Below are 22,097 nucleotides of genomic sequence, written 5' to 3'. Positions count from 1 at the left end.
ATTTGAAAACGACACGCTTAGCTGGCCAGAATTATTTGGCAGTCATAGAACCCTTTCTCCGACACTTCCATAATATTCGGGCTTCCCCTCACGTATAGAGTATTTCAAAACTTGACCGCATACTAACTCATAAATTAAATCTCCAATTATCACATATTCCAAAGACTTGAGTCTCATATAGATTATACTCTTTGAAGAAAAAATTTCATGAAATTCAACAAACATTACTGAGACGGTTACTGGTTACCCATATGTAAAATGCACTGGCTCTTTACCTCACACCGTAACGTGAGGGAAAATACTGGGAAATAAATGGTTAAACAGCAGGTCTGTAAATCAGTCTCTCCAGTTAGGGAGTGAGGAGTAATGATACCAGGAAAGAAAGAGCCCAATCTAATGTCCTTGTAAACACACCGATGGTAGACCCCTTGGCAAATGAATTACTGGAATTTGTGAAGGGAAAGGTCTTTATCCACAGAATGCTTCTAGCGGATATACCTGATTCTCTAAAACTGATTGTGGCAAACAAACTTGAGATCTACGGATTGATGGTGCACAGACGGGGACATTTTACTTTCAAAATGACCTCCTAGTGTTGAAATGATGTGAATCTCACAGATTGCCTATGAGAAAAGATCTAAAGAATGATATTGATGGTCCCAGACCTCCTCCCGCTTCACCTATTACAAAATTGCCTGTACCCTGTAAATTAATAATAAAGCTTTAAAAAAAAAAAGTCTAAGACTGGATGAGACTTCTCATTCCTGTGAGATCTGAGCAGCTCATCCTTTGTGTTATCACAGGCACCGTAAAGAAGGTAGGGGGAAAGACAGACATAACTGGGGCAGAATTTATTGGAAATACAATCAACGAATGAGGGATTAATCTACAGAATATATAAAGAAGTCCTACACGTGGAAAAATTCACATTCCATGAGGGTGCACCTCTGAGACGGAAGAGAGGACACTCAAGAACCCCATGCACATTCTTGCCCCAGGAATCAAGACTATTCACAGCAGGACTCCTTGCATCAACTGTGGAATGGATACACGATTTGAGGTATGTCAACCAAGTTGACTTTAAAGTGAAGTAGGTGGACCTTAGAGTAATAACATTAAGTCAAAAAAAAAAAATTGAAGACCATGTATACTTTTTATGAACTTCGAAAGTTAATTTAAAATTCAATTTACAAATTTTATGGATACCTACCTATTTGGTAAGGTCTTTTTAAAGAAACTACACAGCTAGTAGGCAGAACGATGCCCCCCTCTCCAAAGAGGCCCACGTCCTAATCCCCAGAAGCTGTGCATATATCTTGCAGGCCAAACAGGCATTTAAATTAAAGATCGCAAGATGGGAAGATTATCCTGGATTATATGGTGGATTCCCTGCAATCACGGGGGTCCTTAAAGAGAAAGTCAGGGAAGAGATCAGAGGGAGGAGCAGCGGTCACACAGAGACAGGGGGGTTGGAAGATGTGACCCTGCTGGTTCTGAAGGTGGAGGAAGGAGCAACCAACCAAGGAAGATGGGCGGCCTCTAAAAGCTGGAGAAGGCCAGGGCACAGCTTCTTCCTGCAGCCCCCTGGCCCATTGGACACTTCCCATCTCCCCCCTTCGGGTCCTCAGTTGGGCCCGTCGGTTACGGCAGCGATGGGACCTTCACACACTATGAGACGCTCCGGTTCTGCGCAGACGCCAGCACAGTAGGTGAACGCCGATTCCAAGGTCACATGGCAGGGTCACGAATATCTGTTTTATGAAGATGCTTCACAACTTCCATAAGTCGTGTTTTCATTGAAATGTCAAATATTATACCACAACACTTTCATGCAGGCACACATGGTGAATGCAGATGGGCAGCAGGTTCGGGAAGAGAATACTGGGGGGTCTTCTTCCCCCACGTACTGTGTTGGAGGCACTAAGGCAACACGCAGGGAGAGAGGTTCCTCAGGCAGGAGGAGCCAGGGCCTGGAAGAGGCCTGCGGCGCTCAGTCCCCGTCCCCCCGTGGTCACGGTCACAGTCACGGGTCCGGGGAAGGTGCTGCCAAGGCCTGGGGTGAATGCCAATTAAAAGAGGATGAAAGAAACCCACAAAGGCGACTGGGGGGTGTCCAGGTGGAAGAAACCGTGGAGAAAGGAACTGATGTGTCATTTGAAGATGTGCTGACTTATGCACAGAGGTTTCCAAGCTCACAGCGATGCTTCTGTTCGCAGGAAGCGCAGCGATAACCTCCCCGCAAGGTGGTGGCTGTTTCAGATACACCAGAGCCTGGTGACCTCCCTGCCCTTCCGGGGAGGCCCGGGTCGGCACGGATGCCCCCCAGGCCTCGGGCAGCAGGCTCACAGGGCTCCCTCCGCACGAACTGGGGGGGCTGCTGGGCAACGTCTGGCTCCTTGACGGCAGGACCCGGCCAGGCTCACGGCAAACCAGCTGCCCTGATCTGACACAGACACTTCTCTGGATGAGTCTAAAAATACCATCGTGGCAGCAGCCCCCTCCTCCAGGTGTAGGTGGGGGACCCCGAGAGGTTGCATGGGCCACCTCTGTGTCCCACCTGACATGCTGTGACCCGGGCCCGGGGTCTTACGACACAGCTGACCACTGCCTGGGCCTGCAGGTGAGACCAGGAGCACGGGGGCTCGTGGAAGTCACAACCAACCAAGTTGGGAGGAATCAGGGTGCTTACAGGGAGCCCTGGCCTCTTCTGCACTGTGCATGTGCAGACCACGTGGGATGGGGCTTCGTTGGTTGGGTTTGTGTTTCTGAAGCATGGGGTGTGCTTAGGCCTTGTGACCTGTCCCGCCGAACCTCGTCCAACTTGCTGAACGCAGCATGTGCTGCCCGGAGTGCCGCGCGGGCGCCCTGGATGCTCGCTAGACAGCCTTGCTTTTACTGCCACCGAAGGACAGTAACCTCTTCGGGGAAAATGAATTAGCAGGATCTGACTTCTTGGCGTCCACAAATATTATAATAGCCAAACCCTATAGAGATTTCCTCTCTTGTCTACAGGTCAATCTCGTTTCCTTGTCTCTCAAGATCTGAGCTAAAGACAGGATCGATGCAGAGCAGAAACACAGACATTTGCAACAAATAAATACAGGTGAATATGCTCCAATTACTCAATTGTGAAATTTGAAGTAGCCAAATACATAACCAGGGATTCCACTTCCCGCCCCCATCCATCCGGCACTTGAAATTAAGAATGGAATGGTGCCATCTGTCGGTGAATCCTTGGGTACTGCTAGTCCCCTTGGTACTTTAGGATGCTGAGGTTATCTTCACTCATTCGGTCAATTATACAAAGCGCTAATTATGTGCCGAAATCGACAACTAAGTACAGCGGAAATTAAAATGAGACATGATGATCAATTTAAATTTAATACGAGTTTGGGGCCTGTGGCTCTGTTCTCGAGTTCTAGAAGGCAGACACACTTCTACTGCAACAAAGATGATGTCCCGGTTCTATATTCTAGGGAACTGTGTTCAATCCATGGTGTTACTCAGTCTAGTAATCCTAGGAAGGGATTTGGCAATCCCAGACCAACTTCTACACAATGACTTCATGGGCCAAGTTCGACACAGGTATTTATTTGGAATTCTTAGCATTCCTTAACTCTCATTAAATAAGATTAGAATCATCCTAACTAGGTAATAGATATTCGCAAGATGGATTATTTAGGTCAAAAGCTTAATAGAGAATAAAAAAAACTAGTAGGCGCTATGATAATATATTTCCCGTTGGATTAACAAAAAAAAAAAAAAAAAAAAAACCTGTCCCTTATCCCTATTCTCCAATACTTCTATCCTTCTATTCCCCTGAAAGGCAAAATTTCTTGAAGGACTAGTTTATAATCGATTTTTTTTTCAATAATCTACCTCCATCAGCTGTTTGCGCCCCCTTCACACACACACACACACACACACACACACACACACACATGGTGAAACCGTCACGTCACGTTCACGAACGATCACCATGGTGCCAAATCAAATGGCCACTTGCCCGTCTACATTATCCCCAAGCTCTCAGCCGCCCCAGCACACTTGCTTTACTTCCTCTTTCTTGACATATTTTTTTCCAACTGGTTTCTCCAACACCTCACGCTCCTGGCCAGTCTCCCTAGGAGGCTGCTTTTTTTTTTTTTTTTTTTTTTTGAGACTTCTTTATAGGATTATCCTCCTTTCCAAAATCTCTAAATAGTAAAGGTCCCCAAGGGTTCAGTCCTCAGACATTTCTTTTTATTTAATTTAAAACTATATCATTATTTTATTTTTATTTAAATTCGATGAATTAACATGGAGTGCATGATTGGTTTCGGAGCAGAGGGCCGCAATCCATCAGTCTTCTATGACACCCAGTGCTCATCCTGTCACGTGCCCCCTCCATGTCAGTCGCCCCGTCCCCCACCCTCTTCCCTCCAAGGACCCGTAGTTTGTTTCCTATGACTAAGAGTCTCCTAGGGCTTGTCTCCCTCTCTGATTTCACCTTGTTTTATTTCCCCTCCCTTCCCCTCTGATCCTCTGTCTTGTTTCTTAAATTCCACATACGAGTGGGATCCTACGACGATCGTCTTTCACTGATTGACTTACTTCACTCAGCATAATACCCTCTAGTTCCAGCCACACTCAGACATTTCTTCTTTACAGGCTAAGCACTATCCGATAGAGATGTCACGCAAGCCGCGTATATAATCTTTGGTTTCCTAGGAGCCACATTTTGGGGGAAAAAAAAAAAAAGCAAAAGAACCCGGTGAAATTAATTTCATTGACACACTTAACGTCAATATACCCAAAGCATGATCGTGTCAACATGTAATCAATATTACGACTATTAATGCATTATTTTACCATTATTATTTGGGGTACCAGGTCTTTGAGGTGTGGTAATGGGTTTTACACTTGCAGCACATCTTAATTCAGACGTCGCATTTTCGCAAGGAAATGCCTAGATTCCATTTCCTAGGAAATGCCTGATGTTATAATATTTACAGTGTGTTTTTCCAAACACACTTGAAGTCTTCCAATAACCTAATCGAGTGTCAGTTTCTGCATTTAAATTTAAACTGATGAACGTTAAATAAAATTCAGCTCCTCGTCCTGCTGGCTGCGGCTTGAGGGCTCAGCAGACACGTGTGGTTCCAGCAGCTACCCCGGCGGGAAGCGGGCGCGGGGCCTGCCCGTATCTCGGGGTGCAGATCCCGTCTCTGCGCCCGGGTTAGGTCTGCAGGGGCAGCTCCCCCGGCTCCTGCGGCCCCGGGCTGACTCAGCCTTTTACTTAGGTACCCGACAGGCCGCCCAGGTGTCAGGTTTGGTGGCGCTTGGCATCCGTCCCCAGCGTGCCTGTCCCGAGGCGTCAAAAACCAGAAGGCTTCTTTGACTTCCCTCCCTCCCTCACCCCACAGCTGCCCATCCGATCCACTTTTTTCCCCCCACTTTTCTTTCTTTCTTTCTTTCTTTCTTTCATAATAAATTTGTTTTTTATTGGTGTTCAATTTGCCAACATACAGAATAACACCCAGTGCTCATCCCGTTAAAAGCACATTCGAGATTGACCCGCGTGGCCCCGCCGGGCTGTGCCCCAAGGCCTGCCCCTCCCGTGGCCCTACAACAGGTGCATAGAAGGGCCGTCAGGTCCTCAGTCCCTCCTTCCCCGCCCCGGGGGCACGCGGGGCACCCGGCCTCCTTGTCCCCAGGCCCCTCCGACGGGTCGGTGGCCCTTCACCCGGGCTCTGCTCAGCCGTCCCAGCCGGCGGCCACTGTCCTCCTCCCTCTCAAACCGGATAAATAAGATCTTAAACAGAAACAGAAACGGAAACCCTGCGGGGCTACCCAGCGACAGGGACGCCTCCCCCACCCCGTGACCTCCTGGTGCCCACCTGGCCCCCCAGACCAGACAAAACTCCTCGGACTTCGCAGGGGCAGGAAGAGAGGAACCACTCTGAAGTCGGGCCAGCACGCCGAACCTCCCCAGGGAGCCGGTCACCTAGAGTCCCAGGGACCTGGGTGGGGACACGCTTGACGGCAGCCACCCGCAGCCAAGCTGTCCCACCTCATGGAAGAGCCGACGACCAAGGCGCACCCAGGAAGCCCCCAGCTCAGAAGCAAGGGCCAACACCCGGAGAGCGCCTGCCCTCACCTCCCCACCCCGCACCCAAGGCCCGCGCACCCAGGGCGCCCCCGAGGCCCACCAGGAGGCCCACGGGCTGTCAGGGAAGCCAGAGCCGGCCCCAGGACCAATGACTGGGGTGACACCATGAGGGGCGCTACTGGCGAGAGGAGGCTGCAGGCGGAACAGACGGGCAAGGTGGGTGGAAGCAGGGAGGCCCGAAGAGATGCTGCAGATCCTTGGTGCACCTGCCGACCTCGTGCGGTCCCTGCAAACAGAGCCACGCCGTCCCTGAAGGAACAAGCACTCACGGCTGACATTGTAACAACACACATGACATTTTGTAAATGACTCCCAATTTGAAGCATTTTTCTGGCATTTAAATATTTGGCCTGACGATCCACCATCCATTTCCCTAGTTTGGAGAGAGTCACTCTTTTTTTTTCCCCCTCTCTCTCTCTCTTCTTTTTTAAAGATTTTATTCGTAGGTCATCTCCGCACCCCACGTGGGACTAGAACCTGCAATCCCAAGATCAGGAGCTGCCTGCTGCACCCACAGAGCCAGCCAGGCGCCCCCAGACAGTGTTCCTCTTAACATGGGTCGACGGCCGGCGGGACAGAGAAGCAGGAAGGCCCGCTCCCCAACAGGTGGAAGGGGCAGTCAAGGCAACGTCCCCCCAGCTTCTAGAAGGAGCTGGTCCGAGGGCCGGCCAGTGGCCCGGCAGCCCGCAGTGCAGATCTTTACAAGCTATGAAAGCGGGGCCTGGGGGCTCAGTTAGTTGTGCACCTGACTCCTGATTTCTGCTCAGGTCATGACCTCAGGGTCCTGGGATCGAGCCCCGTGTTGGGCTCCGTACTCAGCGTGGAGCTGGCTTGGGATCCTCTCCCTTTCTCTCTCCCTCTCCTCTCTCTAAAATAAATAAAATCTTTTTTTTTTTTAAAGAGTCCAGACACTTACTAGCGCTGAGACGGTGCCTCGCACAGGAAGATGCTACGTAAGAGTTAATTTCTATTATTGTTGATCCTTCTGCCTCCAGGATGGGACCTCAGGGTGGGAGGGAGAGCATAGAGCATCCACTTCGATAGGAAGTGTTTAAAGCTCTTTTAGGTGCTTCCAACATTTATTTTTGTTCAAATAAGTTTTTTTTCCCCAGCACTTGCTCTCAAGGAATTTGTGATTTTATACACTTATTTTTTAAAATGGAGAATAAAGGGACACCTGGGGGCTCAGAAGTTGAGCGTTCGCCTTGGACCCAGGGCTTGACCCCGGGGTCCCAGGATCGAGTCCCGCATCCGGCTCCCTGCATGGAGCCTGCTTCTCCCTCTGCCTGTGTCTCTGCCTCTCTCTGTCTGTCTCTCATGAATAAATAAATAAAATCTTTAAAAATAAATAAATAAAAATAAAAAATGGAGAATAAAGGGACACCCTGGGGGGCTCAGAGCTTGAGCATCCAACTTAGGCTCAGGGCGTGACCCCGGGGTCCCGGGATCAAGTCCCACATCGAGATCCCTGCAGGGAGCCTACTCCTCCCTCTGCCTGTGTCCCTGCCTCTCTCTCTGTCTCTCATGAATAAATAAATAAAATCATTTTTTAAAAAAGGAGGATAAAAAGCACAATATAATCTGGTGCCAAAAACAGAAGACGAGAAAAGACGCACGGTGTTCATGGGATGAGAGTGATGCGACTCAGTATTACATCAATGACGTATATGAAATAGTAGGTTTCACAAGTTTCATTAAAAATCGTCGCGGGAGAGTATTTCATGAGTGGAGGAGTGTTCATAGTTTACTGTTTCGGGTAACAAACAAATCATGAAACAGAACATCGGGTGAGATCCGATCTGAGTTGTAAAATGTAAAGAAGAAATAGACACTTAAGGGACCAGATGGACGAGGTCAAACCGCTGATGGCAACTGTTTTGGATGATTTTCCTTCCTGGTGGCACTTAAGCTATTTTCCAATATTTTTTTAATCGGCATGACATTGCTGCTAACCCCGAGGGGAATATCATCAATAAATAAATCATCGTCTAGAAAAGGGATCCTAGAGCTGCCTCATGTTGGTGGCTCTCGACTGCGGCAGCATCATCCCCCCCACCCCAGAGTACTGGCAAATACCGGCGGGGACGTCATGGTGACTGGGACCCCTATTTTTATTTAGGGCCAGGGATGCTAAGTGTAGTAAAGTCTTTCACATCGAAGAATTCTCCAGAACGCCGAGGCAGCCTGTTGACAAAATGCTATGCAGCCCACCACGTATCTCACACTCAAGGACGCGCAGGTGCAGAGGAGCAGGTGCCCGAAGTGACAGCAAGTTAGCGCCTCTGGTCTGCGCGTCAGAGCGTTTCCCATCCTCCGCCTTCACGGGAAGGGCGGGACTCGAGGCGGGTTAGGGGAGCAGCTGGTGTGGCCTAACAGGCCGGACGGCGGCCACCCCAAGGTCTCTGGTCTGACTCTGCGACCTGCGTTACCCTCTACCCTGTAAAGATCTGCACCTCGGGCTGCCGGGCCTCCGGCTGGCCCTTGGACCAGCTCCTTCTAGAAGCTGGGGGGACGTTGCCTTGGCTGCCCCTTCCACCTGTCGGGGAGCGGGCCTTCCTGCTTCTCCGACCCGCCGGCCGTCGACCCATGTTAAGAGGAGCACTGTCTGGGGGCACCTGGCTAGCTCTGTGGCTGCAGCAGGCAGCTCCTGATCTTGGGATTGCAGGTTCTAGTCCCACGTGGGGTGCGGAGATGACTTAAGAATAAAATTAAAAAAAAAAAAAAAAAAAAAGGAAAGAAAGAGAAAGAAATGGGATCTGAAGAGACAGGGGGAGCAGCAAAGAAGCGATGGTGGGGAGGCCTGCTTTCAGCCAACGGTGAAAAACGACGAGTTAAGCACTGAAACTGCTTTGCGGGGACAGCCGCGGGAGACACACTCCACTGAAATTGTCCCCTAATTTCTCGGCATTTGTAAAGGTTAATCCATTCGGGGCATTTCGTTTAAAACTATCGCAAGAGCTTGATGCAATATGCTGGTTTCTATGCTTTCCTATATTTGCTTCCTGTGAAATATAAACAAACTACACAAACTAAATATGTAAAACATAGCAAGTTTAAATCTTATGTATACATTTCTTCTCCACTGAAAGGCAATTTACATAAAGCGCAAACATAAACAACATCTGTGTATATCTCCAGTAATATATTAAGTGACAGTGATGTTCTCTTTAACCAAAAATGTACTTATGCATTCAAAATCGCCATTTGCATAGAATCTGGGGGAAAATACACGTTTTGTTTTGTTTTGTTTTTTTCCAATGGGAATTACCCTAATGTGTCTTAAAATATGTAAACACGACCTAGATCTCCCAGAGTGGGGTCCGTGAACCATCACACATGTCCAAAGCTTACCCAAGTAATTGTATTTTATAGCTCTTCAAATGGTAGGTGCCTCTGAGGGTGCACACACGCGGGTGCACACGCGCCCACACGCACACACACACTCCACATACGTTCACGCGGGGAATTCAGGCCCGAATATAGTGTCTGAGTCATTCCTTCTTTGGACAATGAAGACACTGAGGGTTTCAATCCACTTTTCCAGGAATATAACTTGTAAATCTTTCAGTGGTGGAAACCACACCATCTGAATCCCGGGGCCAAGAGCTTGCTTATTTAGGGACCTGGGGTCTGAACACGTGGATGTAGGGCCCGTATGCTCGGTACCAGCAGCCCCACGGTTCACAAAGCCGCCTTCACGGGGTGAAAGCACGCAGTTGCAGGCGGGATCAAAGCTTGAGCGTGAGCAGGCCCCCATGTGTACCTACTCTTCTGCTTGACATCCGTTGTCCCTATTCTCTTCTCCCTCTCCCGTCCTTCTAAATCGCCGGTACTATTTCTTGTCCTAAGGCTGTCCTGGTAGAGTCAGCGTGACACGAGGGTCGAGCCCACGGGTTCTGGAGCCACGTGGGCCTGCGTTCAAGTACTGACCTCCGCACTTGCTAGCAGTGACCCTTTGGCAGGTTCCCCGCCCTGTTGGAACCTCGATTTCCTCATCTGTGAGATGGGGAGGCTACAAACTGCCAACTCTACTGTGTTACTGAGGGTTTAATGAGTCATTAGCACAAAATCGTTGCTTAGTGTGAGAGAATGATCCCAGTGCAGCCCAGCACCTCACCCAGGTTCCCAAGAAGAATCTGGGCTCTATACAGAATGAGCTGGAAGGCCAAAAATTGCATTACATGCAAAGATCCGGGAACACACCTGGAAGGTCCCGGCTGCCTCCGTATTAGGCACCTGCACGCCTTTCTTCCAGCTGCTGAGCTGTGCGTGCATCCAGGGCCTTCAGGCGGTCCCCGGCTTGCTGTATGCAGACCCCAAGGGCAAGGACTGGGGTCCTCCGTGGCAGCGGTGGGGGGGGGGGTGCACAGGCAGCTGAGAAACCCTGAGATACGACGGTAGAAGGAAAGCGGATGTGTGTGCCAAAAGGTGCTCGGGCCTTCTCTGATTAAATAGGAAAAACGCTTCCTTGCAGATGCAGAAAGGAAGGTAAGCATCCGTGTGCATCGACTTCCGTGTGACATCCAATCCTCGACCCCCCTGAGCCATCCTTACGCCGTGACCACCGCCCCCCGCCCCTCACATGCTTCCATTTTTACACATTTCCATTTGGTGACTGACTTTTGGTGTTAATCAACATTTAATTTCCCCTTGGACACCTTTTGGATAATCTCCATTATTTTCCACTTGCTCTCCTTCGTGTGCCTTCTTCCTATTTCAATGAAGTTGAAAGACTTGAATCTCCCTTTAAAAAAAAGAAAATAAAAAAAATAAATGAATTAAAAATAAAAATAAATTAATTAATTAATTTAAAAAAAGAAAAAAAAAGAAAATCCTTGCCATAGGATGAGTTATCAGCTGCTCAGTTTGTCTTTAGATGCTGGAATCTGCTCTGATTGCTGATTCCAGGGCCTCAGCCTCGGGGGCGCCCGGAGCAGGAGCCGCCCCGCCGGCTTCTCTTGGGGCTGCTTCTTCTCAGAGGCACCCCGTCCCTAACAGGGGCTTTTCGGGGCAGTGGTCTTGCCTGTGATTAATTATCACGAACCCAACTTGGACCTTTGGCTCTCTGGCTCTTAGCTGAGTAGCCAAGATATTTCTCTGGCCTGAGATAGTTGGCTTCAGCTCTAATTAATGATCAGTTGTTATCAGCTTAGTTTAGACTCTTTGCTCTCTGACTTTTTGGCTGCGTAGCCCAAACACTTCCCAGATCCAAAGAGCTGGCTGAAATTTATGTTCCTTTTTTTTTTTTTTTTTTTTTTTTGGCACGGTCTTGATCATTCTGATGCTTTCCCGGATCTGGAGAAAGATTTTAATTGTTTACAGTCTTGATTAATGGGTGTGCTGTTGCTTTGATAGTCCATCATTTATAGCGATAAGAAGCCAAGAAACAAATGTGCATGTTCTATTGCTCTTCTGGGAGACTCTGGTCAATCCTCTTTAAGGAGTTACTGTTCCGTTTCCCCCTCTGTTACTATTAAGTCACTAATAATTTTGTTCTAAGTGAACGTTAGGCCACCGCTCTGACTCCTTTCCCCACGGTGTTTATTAGGCTGACCGGCCTCGGCCGCCGCGTGGACGGAGCCCTGCCCCGGAGCCTCCTGGCCGTGTGTCTGAGGTCAGCACTCGCTGGGACAGCTCGGGGTCAGTTTGCAGGCAAATACGGAGCCTTCCTGGTCCTTCTTCAGGATCCACCACAGAGCTCGGCGAACTGCATTGGCTTTTTTCCTCTTTATGAAATAAACGAACCCCTACACTCTGTACGCGCCCTTGGGTTAGTCCCCAAAGTAAATCATCCTCCTTAAAGGGCGCCCCAAGTTCCCTCGCGCTCACACGTCAGGTACTGCGCCCTCCGGTCGCCACCTGCACCCGCACTTTCCGTCTCGACGACTCTTCCCGAGTCCAGTTAGAGTTGCTGCTGTGGATCAACCCACCGTCAACCGCGACGAGGTGGCCTCTGCTTCCCAATCACATGTCTTCTCGGCCCGAGTTCTCTGTAGCTACTTTCTTTTTTTTTTTTCCCAACATCCACATTTTTAAAATTTATTTTTTTAATAATAAATTTATTTTTTATTGGTGTTCAATTTGCCAACATACAGATTTTGTTCCCAATGGGAAAAGAATGAAACAAGAAAAAAAATACAGAGTGTCTGAGGCAGGTGACAGCGTCTAATTTTTCCCCATTTTTACAATGACGGTTGTCCCTGGAGTTCTCTATGACGTTTTCTTGACCGTGACACTAGAGGACAAAGTTTGCTCTCGGTTATGTTTGTGTCTTAAATCAGCAGACACCTGCCTGATAGTTGGTGAATTTCCATATTGCCTCAGCCATTTTGATAGGTTTTCTGTTGGATAGTAACCAAAATTTAACACGTGGTAGAAAGTATCGCTCTCTAAGTTCACCAGTGACTTCCTTTGAGAGAAACTCTGGTTCCTTCCACCAATCTCATCCTTTTTTGACCTCTCTTCTGCAACTGATACTATTGACCCTTCACTCTTTGAAATGCTTCCTCCCTTGGTTTGCATGACCCTCTGTGGCCCTAACCCTCCTCCTCCCTCTTCAATCATGCTTTCCCTGTCTCCTCCACAGACTACCCCCCTTAGCCCTCCCATCCTCCAATACTAGACCACCCCAGGGCCTTCTCTGTTCTGTGTCTAGACTCCTCCCTTGGGAATGCGTGGCCTCCTGCAGCCGTTCCCATCACCTCTATGCTAATTGATTCCATTATCGCTATGTTCAGTTCGCTCATCTGACTTCTGATTCATGTCTCTGTTTAGAGAATTTCCTCCTGGCTATCGTGCGATCATCCTACATCTCGCTTATTCATTTATTTCACCAGTATTTATTGCATGTCCGTGATGGGCCCAGTCCAGGGCCAGGCCCTCAAGTTACAGCGATGATCAAAATACCATGTGAGCAGAGAGTTCCATCACCCTCGAAGGTGAGGGCGGTGTCAAATTATTCATAACTAAATGAAACAAAACCTAAGGAAAGAAAAGCATGCTGCTCCCCTTGTCTCCCAATTTTTCTCCTTTATGGATCTTGTTTTTGGTGTCATAGCTAAGAAATCTTTGTACAATGCAAGGTCCCAAGGGTGTTTTTCTATGTTTTCTTCCAGCAGTGTTATAAAAGTGTTAGGTTTTACATTTAGGTCCATGATCCATTTTAAGTTAATTTGTGTATCAAGTGAGAAGTATGGGGCAAGGTTCGTCTGTCACATATGGACCTCCAGTAGTCTCTCCCTCTAATAAAACCAAAATACTTCCACCAAAATGAGCTTCCCTGGTATCATTTTCTCAGGTCCTCCTTCTGGTTAGAACTTACCATGGATTCTTACCATGGATTCGTGCACCACCAACAGCTAGCACTCCTCAGCCTCCGAGAGCTGTGCTGAGTGGTACGGCCCACTTAATTGCCCACAACCTCCCATCCTAGCCATGCCAGCGTCGTCGCTTGGTCAGTGGACTTCGGGAGCTCTTGTTCCTGGATTACCCAAGGAAGGGCAATCAGAATGCTTTTGAGATTATAAAACAGATAACTTTGCTCTCAATAAGAGAGCAAAGTTTCTTCCCACCGGAGCTGCTGAGCTAAGGGGCCAAAGGAAGTTGGCAAGAAGGAGGCCAACACATGGAGGGAAACGGTGGCTTGACCTGACAATAGACCTCACCCTCTGGGCTCTAGGAGTTGGCTTATGACCCAGTGTCATCCTACCGGCTGCAAGGTTACAAGGCTGGGAAGGTCTAGTTCATTGCTGAACACAAAGTCTTACACACTCACTCTAAACACAGATATCAGAAGGTGGTGCAAGAGTTGTCTCCTGTTCCCCTTGAATTTAACCTTGTCCCTCTGGCTGGTTTATCTCACTCTCTTCCTCCACCCATAGTCCTGTAGGTCATTTTGGTTCTCCCCCTCCCTCCCTGGCCTTGTGGTCACTCCTGCTGCTTCACTTCTGACTTTGGTTTCCATTCAGGCTTCCCCCGAGGAAAACGGGAGCAGGAAGCTACATAGCCTTTGCTTATGAGGAAAAAAACAAAAAGGAAAGCCCTCTCCTGGTCAGACTTTGGGGTGAGCCATCTACAGACAGAGATGAAGCAGATATAATTCATAATCGTAATTTATAATGAAACGGATACAAACATCCCTCAAAAGCAGAGTATTTTAATAAATCAAATTAAATCTGGTTCCCCAGACCGCATGCTCTACCTGCAGTGGTGAGAAGTTTAATTGGAATGGTTTAATTAAAACAGTGGAAGACCACATTCTAAGTCGGCAGCTTTTTGAGAATTTGGTTTGATTTAAGAGCAATTTGGAAATTAAGTCAAGGTGCTCTCGAAATGTGTTAGGTGACTGGACTCTGGTGGTGAGTCAAATTCTAATGTATTGCTGGTGAAAAGGCACATAGAGGCAGAACCTGGGGAAGCCCTGATTCTCACCTGGCTACCCTGATCCTTCCTGAGCCCAACGATCTACTGTCTTCAGCCACAGTGGAGATCGGTCAGGAAGAGGACAGCTTGCGATTTCTCTCCCCTGTACGTGCATCTGGTTGGGAAGCAGCCAGAGAGGATTAGACAGTCCTTACCCACCCACCCCCGCCCCCCCACACCCTCTCCTTCTGACCTGGGTGAAACCCTCCCCTGCCCTCCATGGACCCTGGCAATCTGAGGTCTCCCCACTGCAATCTCCAAAGAAGACTGTGCTGTACGTTTACAGATCTGATGAATCACATGACTGACATCTTAGCCTGCTCAGGGTACAAGATAACCTTTCCCAACAGCTTCTCTTTTCTTTGACTGTTGTAATTCATTTGAAAACTCCTCTCTAGACTTCTGTCCATATGAATGATCATAGTGTCCCATACGTGATCCTCCCAGGACTCTGGTTGAGGGGACATTTTGTGACAAGACCCCTCCCCGCCTTCATTCCATGGAAAACAATTTGGTTGGTTCTGATTCCGACGGAAGTTGACATGAAACACAATTCTGCATTTTAAGGGAAGGGGAATCTAAGTAGACTAAGAGCTCATAATTGTGATTTACTTTGGCTTTTTAATTTGAGTCTTCTAATTGCCTACTTTACAAACTGAGCTTTAAGAAAATAAAATAATAAGATTTGAACCTTGAGAATATACCTTCAAAGGGCTGTGCTTTGCGATTTCTCTGAGACAGAGAAGCCATATGTCCCTCTACTTCCAATTATTCTTTCCTTCCATCTCTCATCTCTAATTTTCTTTTCATTTTTTATGTCCTTCCGTGTACATATGCGAATGCTTTCATGATTTTTAGTAAGCGTATCTGAAACAAAATGCACAGGAAGAAGTACAAGTGGGTAGAGAAAGAGACACTGGTCCCAACTCCTGACCTCAGGCAATTGAACTGGCCAGTGTTTAATCTTGCAGGCCCCCAAGGCCCAAGGGAGCAAACATTCCCGAAGCCCCACCTCCCTGGCTTTCTTCCACTTCCTGGGATTTGACAGCCCTTTCCTTGCCTTTGAGCACGCTGTTCCTTGCACCTGGAGACCGCTTCACTGGTTCCCAGCTTGGAGGCCTTCTTCTCAATTTTTGACTTTAGTTCAAATTTTTCCTCCTTCGAGAAGCCTTCCTGACAGTCATCAGTGGTCCGTGCCCCCAAGCCTGGTTTTCTCTAGAGAAGCCTTCCTGACCGTCATCAGAGGTCCGTGCCCCCAAGCCTGGTTTTCTCTATCAGTATCCTATTTGTGTCCTTAGCTCACGTCACAAGTTGCAATTGTCCCATTTATTTTCAGTTCCTTGAGTTTACTGTTTGTCTTTGGTTTTCTTTTGGTCTCTCTGCTGACTCTGACAAAGGAAGGGCTGGGTCTCGCCAATTGAATTCAGGGCTCTAGGGATAACACCTGGCGCGTAATAGGCACTCAAGAAATATCCCTTTATTGAATGAATGAGCGAATGAGTGACCATCATCTCCAGAGAAGCCTGGTGAGCCAAACTGCTCTGAGAAGCTCTTTGCTACTTTGGTTCTGAACTCTGTTCGGGGAGACCTCTGAAGAGGGTGCACCAGCCAAGTGGGTTGGGTGGGCTGTTTCTAAGGCCAAATCCGGAGGAAGTCACCCCAAGGAGCACTTAGAAGGACAGTGAAACAATTCCTGAATTGTTTTCTAAATGAAGGAAATGAACTTGGATCCCAAATTGAATCAGGTGTCCAGCCACGTTCGGACCACCTTACAAAACAACCCCTAACCTATGTAGGCAAACCCCTGGAAGCTTGGTGCCAATCTTGGCAAGATGGCTTGTGCCAACCTTAAGCAAGACGCGGCACTGCTCTAGCCCAAGATAAAAAATAAAATTCACATTAAATATTCTTGAGGCGAAGTCTCTGAACAGCTACAAAAGACAATGACTTTCCTCCTACTGAGCTTGCATATTATTTTTAAATCTTGAGTATCTCCAAGGCAAAAACTTTACAACATTCGTCTTTATATTCCCGTCACAATCTCTGGCGTCGAAGCATCCGATAAGAGGAGCGCAAGAAAATAAAAGTGCACGACCCCTTAGTTATATTTTTAAGTATCATCCATTACTGGGAGGCATTTCTCATTATAAGTATACAAAATATAAAGTGCAGAGGCTGGTGAGAAATAATCCTTCTATCGAGGAAGTCAATTATCAGTCTGCAAAGAGTCCCCCTTGGGTGAGCATCTGAGAATGACCCCTTCTCTGGTCCTGCCCCACCTGCTTTTATTTCCCTACTGTCCTTTCCATCTTTTCTCCTCCTAATCCTCGGTCCATGCCTCTGAGATCCATGCCTCAACCTGGAAAATGATACCTCTTCTTTGTCCTGCATTGCTGGAGAAGGCTTTTAGCTCTTTCCACTTTTTTCAGAGGAGTGATACAAAAATAATCCAAAACAACACGATGTATTAGGATTGGGTTCAGCTGCAGATAACAGAAAACCCACATGGCTTAAGCATGATAATTTTTCTTTCTCTTCTAAAGAAGATGAAGGAGGGCAGTCCAAAGCTGATATGGAGCACCTCGCTACCAGGGGCCGATGCTCCTTCAGTCTCCTTGCTCCATGATAGTCATTTCCATCTCCAAGGTCACCTCATGGTCCAAGGCGGCTGCTGGCAGAAAGTACAAAGAAGGGGAGGCAAAGGCAACAAGGGGATTCCTGCCGAGGGAGGCAGCTCCCTTTCATGGCATCTCCCAGAAGCCCCACCCAATGACTACTGTTTGCATCTCATGCGCCCGCTCTATCAGCAAGGATGATACGAAATGTTACCTCTTAGTCGGGCACATTGCTGCCTTGAGGGCTTTATTGTTATGAAAAAAAGAGAAGAGCACATTGAACTCCAATTAAAAAAAAAAAAACTTCTTTCCCTTAGTAATATATATTTTAAAAAGAGAAGAATGGAGAATGGCTTATTATGAAAAAGACAAGAATGGAGAATGGATAATATTGTGTAACCCCAAGGCCCAAAGCATGTGTCGGAATCATCTGGAGGGCTTATTAAAATGCAGATTTTTGTATCCCCAGAGATTCTGACTTAGAAGGCCTGAGCCGGATCCTGAGACACGTGGAAAGCTGGGGAAACCACTAGCATTTTCTTCTAAGCAAGTCCATTTTTTTCCCTCCTAATATTGGCCATCTATTTACTTTAACCTCAGTACATCATTATGCCAACAAAGTCCCATATTCTTTATGGTACCGAGACCCTTCCCATCAGAGATAGGGCAAGGGAGAAAGGAAATAACATCTTGCCATGACTACTATGGCTGGAAATCTGCTTTTCCCAACATTTGCCAACCAGAACGTGTACCCGAGATGTGGAGCTGAGAAAGAACTGAGACTGGGCTGTAGTGGCATCAATGATCAGGGCTCAGCAGATGATAGAAGCAAAAGAAAAATAAAAGCAATTTGGTGGGATGTTCCTGAGGATTAGGGAACTTTCAAAAGGCCACATAACTGGTCTTCCTTTGCCACTGATGGTTCAGGCTAATGAGGTAGATTCATTCTTAAGCAGGAGATGGTATAGACCAGCAGGAGACAAGAGTAGGGAGAAAAGGATCATGGGTGTATGGGCTTGGCGGTGGGGCTGCCAGCCTGGGGTAGGGATTTAATTGCCTTGGGATCAGAGACCCTATCCTGAATGCTCACCCGTGTGAGCATTTCCTTCCTCCACCCTCCCTTCTCTGTGCCTTGTTTTTTTTTTGTTTTTCTCAAAAATTTGCTGAGTGAATGAAAGAAAAGACTTGTTGTCTGTGCTCAGCGTAAAGAAATCAAGATCTCCAAATCCTTGGAGACCGTGGGGTAGGGAGAGTGAAGGAAGAGGTTAACGGAACCCAAGGGAAAAGGGAAAACTTGGGCCAAGAAAGTCAGAGGCCACTTGCACAGAAGTACTTGCCTTTCTGGGGCTGTTTACCACATAAGCCCTTCTTTTCTTATCATTTGGGGAATTTTTGTGTTTTATTCTGCTTTACGGTAGAATTCCCACACAAACTATTCTCCCAGTGGGGTCTGATTTGAACACGAAGCTCTAAAGATCCAAGCTAGTCGTGTGCATGTGTGCGAGTGTGAGTGCGTGCATGTACACATTTCTTTTAAATTGTCCATTATCAAAAGGTGGGTGATGTAGGTTCCTCTACCTTCTTTCCCTCTCAAAGGTTTGGGCCCCCAGAGACTAATAACTAACACTTCTAAATTCCATATACTTGGAAGCCAGACACTCAAAATTCACTCTAAGTTCGTTTTAATCAAAGCGCGATGTAATTTGGATCTTGAGTGTCTTCAAGCAGCCACTACCCAGGGAGGCACGTCCTGCAGAACTCACCAAGAGCTGGGTGGCTGCAAAGGGTTCGCCGTCCCCAGACCCTCGCTAGGTCAACCCTTTCACTCAGGGGTAAGGCAACCGAGGTTTGGGGCTGGTGAGTCATTGGCCCCAGGCCCTCGCAGTGACTTGCCCACATGCTGGGTCTGCTCTTCCCACGTTTGTAGCCATTCTTGTTCTACTCCTACTGCACTGACCAGTATTTCACATCTCGACACATTTCTGGAACTTGACGAACATTTTGGTAGTTGGAGTTGTCAGGTTTAAGGAATTGGTGCAATTCTGTGTCAGGCCTTGAGCCAGAGGCAAGGTCAGAGGGCAGCAAATGCAAAGCCCACCCCCCGGCCGCCAGGGGCTCTCACGGTGGAGTGAGGGATGGGGTGGCATGAGGGACAGGGTGGCCTGGCAGCGGGCAGACGGGGCGGTGGGGCCAAGTGGAGGCAGCTGGTCACTCCCAGGCCAACGGCCTCCAAACAGGAGGAGGCATCCAGGGAGGAGGCTGCTCGGGGTCGCTCGGGGAGCGCAGTGATGTGACCGTGACCTGGAGGACGGCAAGGAGGCCCCCCCGCGATTTTACAGCACAGAAGGCAGCCGCGCCGGAGGGCACCAAGGACAACGGAGCCCAGCTCTACTGGAGGCTGCTCTGGGTGAAGGCTCGGCCCGCAGACAGCCTCCCGAAGGCGCAGGAGCAAATTCCTTGAAGTCCGGGACCATGTGTGGGCCTGTTGCTGCCAAGACTAAATCCCACGGACCGGGCGACTTAAACAACAAACCTCTATTTCCTCACAGTTCTGGAGGCTCAAGTCGGAGCCCGAGCTGAGGCAGGTTTGGCCTCCCCCGAGCCGGACTCTGCCGCCCGGATGGCCCATCTTGCTATGTCCTCTGCGGCCTCTGTGCGCAGGCTCCCGGGGCCCTTCCCCCCTTCGGAGGACCGCAGCCGTGGTGGGTGCAGGCCGCACCCTGAAGACCTCACTGGGCCACAGGCCCTGTCTCCAAACACAGTCACATTCTGAGCGCTGGGGGTGACGGCCTCCACCTACGAATTCGAAGGTTGGACACAAACCGTAACCACGGCTACTCTGTGTGGTTGCGTTACTTCCAGAGACAGATTACACTCCTGTAAGAGCTACCGGGCATCGCGAAAGCCCATTACGACAGGCTACACATTGGCTCCGCCACACATTTCCTGTGAATCTTTCACTCAAGTATAAGGATTAAAAGTAGAGGGTCACGTACTGCATAAAAACGTAAGAAAACCAACCTGCATTTTTATCCCTAGGAACGTACCCAAAAGAAATAAAAAACCCATGTCTACACAGAGATTCAGTCGTAAGTGTCCATAACGGCATTACTCACCATCATTAAAATGTGGAAGCAACCCAACTATCCAACTGATGGCCAGGTAAACAAAATATGGTCTATACTATACCCAAAGCGTGGAATATTATTCAGTCATAAAAAAGGGAATGGACTACGGACGTGGACTACAACGTAGATGAGCCTTAAGAACAGTATGCTAAATTAAACAAGCCAGATGGAAAAGGCTACATAGTGCATGATTCTGTTTTTGTAAACTGTCCAGAAAAAGGCAAATTTATAGATACGGAAGGCATATCAGGGGTTGCCCGGAGCTGGAGAAGGGAGTGGAGGCTGATGTAAGGGAGCACAAAGGAATGATTTAAGATAAAGCAGAGGTTCCCAACTTAGATTATGGTGACAGTTGCACAAGTCCATAAATTTACTAAAAAGCATTTGAACTACGTATTTACAACAGTTGGATTTTTATGGCACGCAAATCATACTTCAATAAAGCTAGAAAATGTTTGCGTGCCGACCTTGCGTGGGGGCCACACTAACCTTCTCTTTCTCGTTCCAATTTTAGTGTATGTGCTGCCGAAGTGAGCACAGTAAAGCTGGAAAATATTAATAAAATGTACACAGGAGGCATTGGAAAACATTACAAGAAAATAGTAAACTTTAAAAATTTCCTGGAATCACACAGGAGAACGTATGCCTTCCATCTGTGGTCCACAAAAGGAAAAGGCTTCCCCCATCCCCGGTGAGCTCTTGGTCCTGCTCTGTGAGGGGTAGGGGGAGGCCTTGGCAGCTCAGGGACGTCGCGTACTGTTTCACCTCCGCTAACCAGCTCCTGGTGAAGCCCAGCAAGTGATCAGATCCTGCCCCAGTAACCCTGGGAGGGCCCTCAAGGACCATCTTGCACAAACCTCTCATTTAGTTGAAGCTGGGGTTGGGGTGGGGGCGTAGAAACCACAGGAGCTGAGCTCAGGACATCGCAGGTGGTGAGCGGTAAGATGAGCCCATCTCGGGTGTCCTGGTTCTTAATCCAGAGTCATCCGCTGGGTTGTCTTTTCGCATCTCAGCCTTTCTCAGCCTCGATGATCCCACCTGCAGAATGGGGACAGCGATACCTGCCCCTGCCTGCTTCATGGAGCCACATAAAGACCAGATGAGATCAGTCCCAAACCGGAAAGCCCTCGGAGCCCTTGGCTGGCTCAGTCGGTTAAGCATCCAAGTCTTGATTTCAGCTCAGGTCAGGATCTCAGGGTTGAGAGATCGAGCCCCGCCTCGGGCTCCCTGCTGGGTGTGGAGCCGCCCAAGATTTTCTCTCTTCTTCTGCCCTTCTGCACGCCCCACCCTCCACCCTCGCTCCCTCTCTGAAGACAAAACAACAGAAATCCCTCTACTCGTGCAAAACGTTGTGGTGGTGGTAGTAGCAGGTCAGCTGTGGCTCTAGCTCAGAATCAAGACCAGAGATCTGTAAGACCACACTTCCAGAAAATGCATTCCTCTGTCCTGATGCGAACACGAATCTCTGGCTAAAGTTGCTCCCCAGCATCACGAGGGGGTGGGGATGGGGCAGTGAGGGCACCATTCCTTTAATTTTCCAGAACATTCTCTTTCCAGAACACCATTATCTTCCTGCTGTCCATCCGTGACACTTTAATTACTTCGACGACAATGAAATTTAGTCTGTGTGCATTCAACTATGATTACTCGAATAACAACAATGGAAATGGAGGTTTGATTTAGATATCTATAACCTCAGACTTATTTATTTTACCCCTCTCCTCTGAAAACATATCCGTTCCTGTTGAGACACCAGAAAGGGCCCTCTGGGTCTAATAACAC

At 48.3% G+C, this 22,097-nt stretch overlaps 1 long non-coding RNA gene and 1 pseudogene across 1 annotated transcript; both read right to left on the bottom strand.

Annotated features, from left to right (window-relative positions):
* Window positions 1-10,796: 10,796 nt before the first annotated feature.
* Window positions 10,797-17,417, bottom strand: LOC140603451 (uncharacterized). Its single transcript, XR_012006434.1, has 3 exons — window positions 15,277-17,417; window positions 14,582-14,687; window positions 10,797-10,895 (listed from the first exon to the last, which is right to left on the bottom strand). It is a non-coding gene; the product is annotated as an uncharacterized lncRNA (long non-coding RNA).
* Window positions 17,418-20,753: 3,336 nt separating this feature from the next.
* Window positions 20,754-20,853, bottom strand: LOC140604359 (U6 spliceosomal RNA; annotated as a pseudogene).
* Between the last annotated feature and the right edge of the window lie 1,244 nt (window positions 20,854-22,097).

Source organism: Canis lupus, chromosome 14, assembly GCF_048164855.1.
Source record: "Canis lupus baileyi chromosome 14, mCanLup2.hap1, whole genome shotgun sequence".
Lineage (NCBI taxonomy): Eukaryota > Metazoa > Chordata > Mammalia > Carnivora > Canidae > Canis > Canis lupus.
Note: the sequence above shows the minus strand (reverse complement) of the source record. Positions and strands in the feature narration are given on the sequence as shown.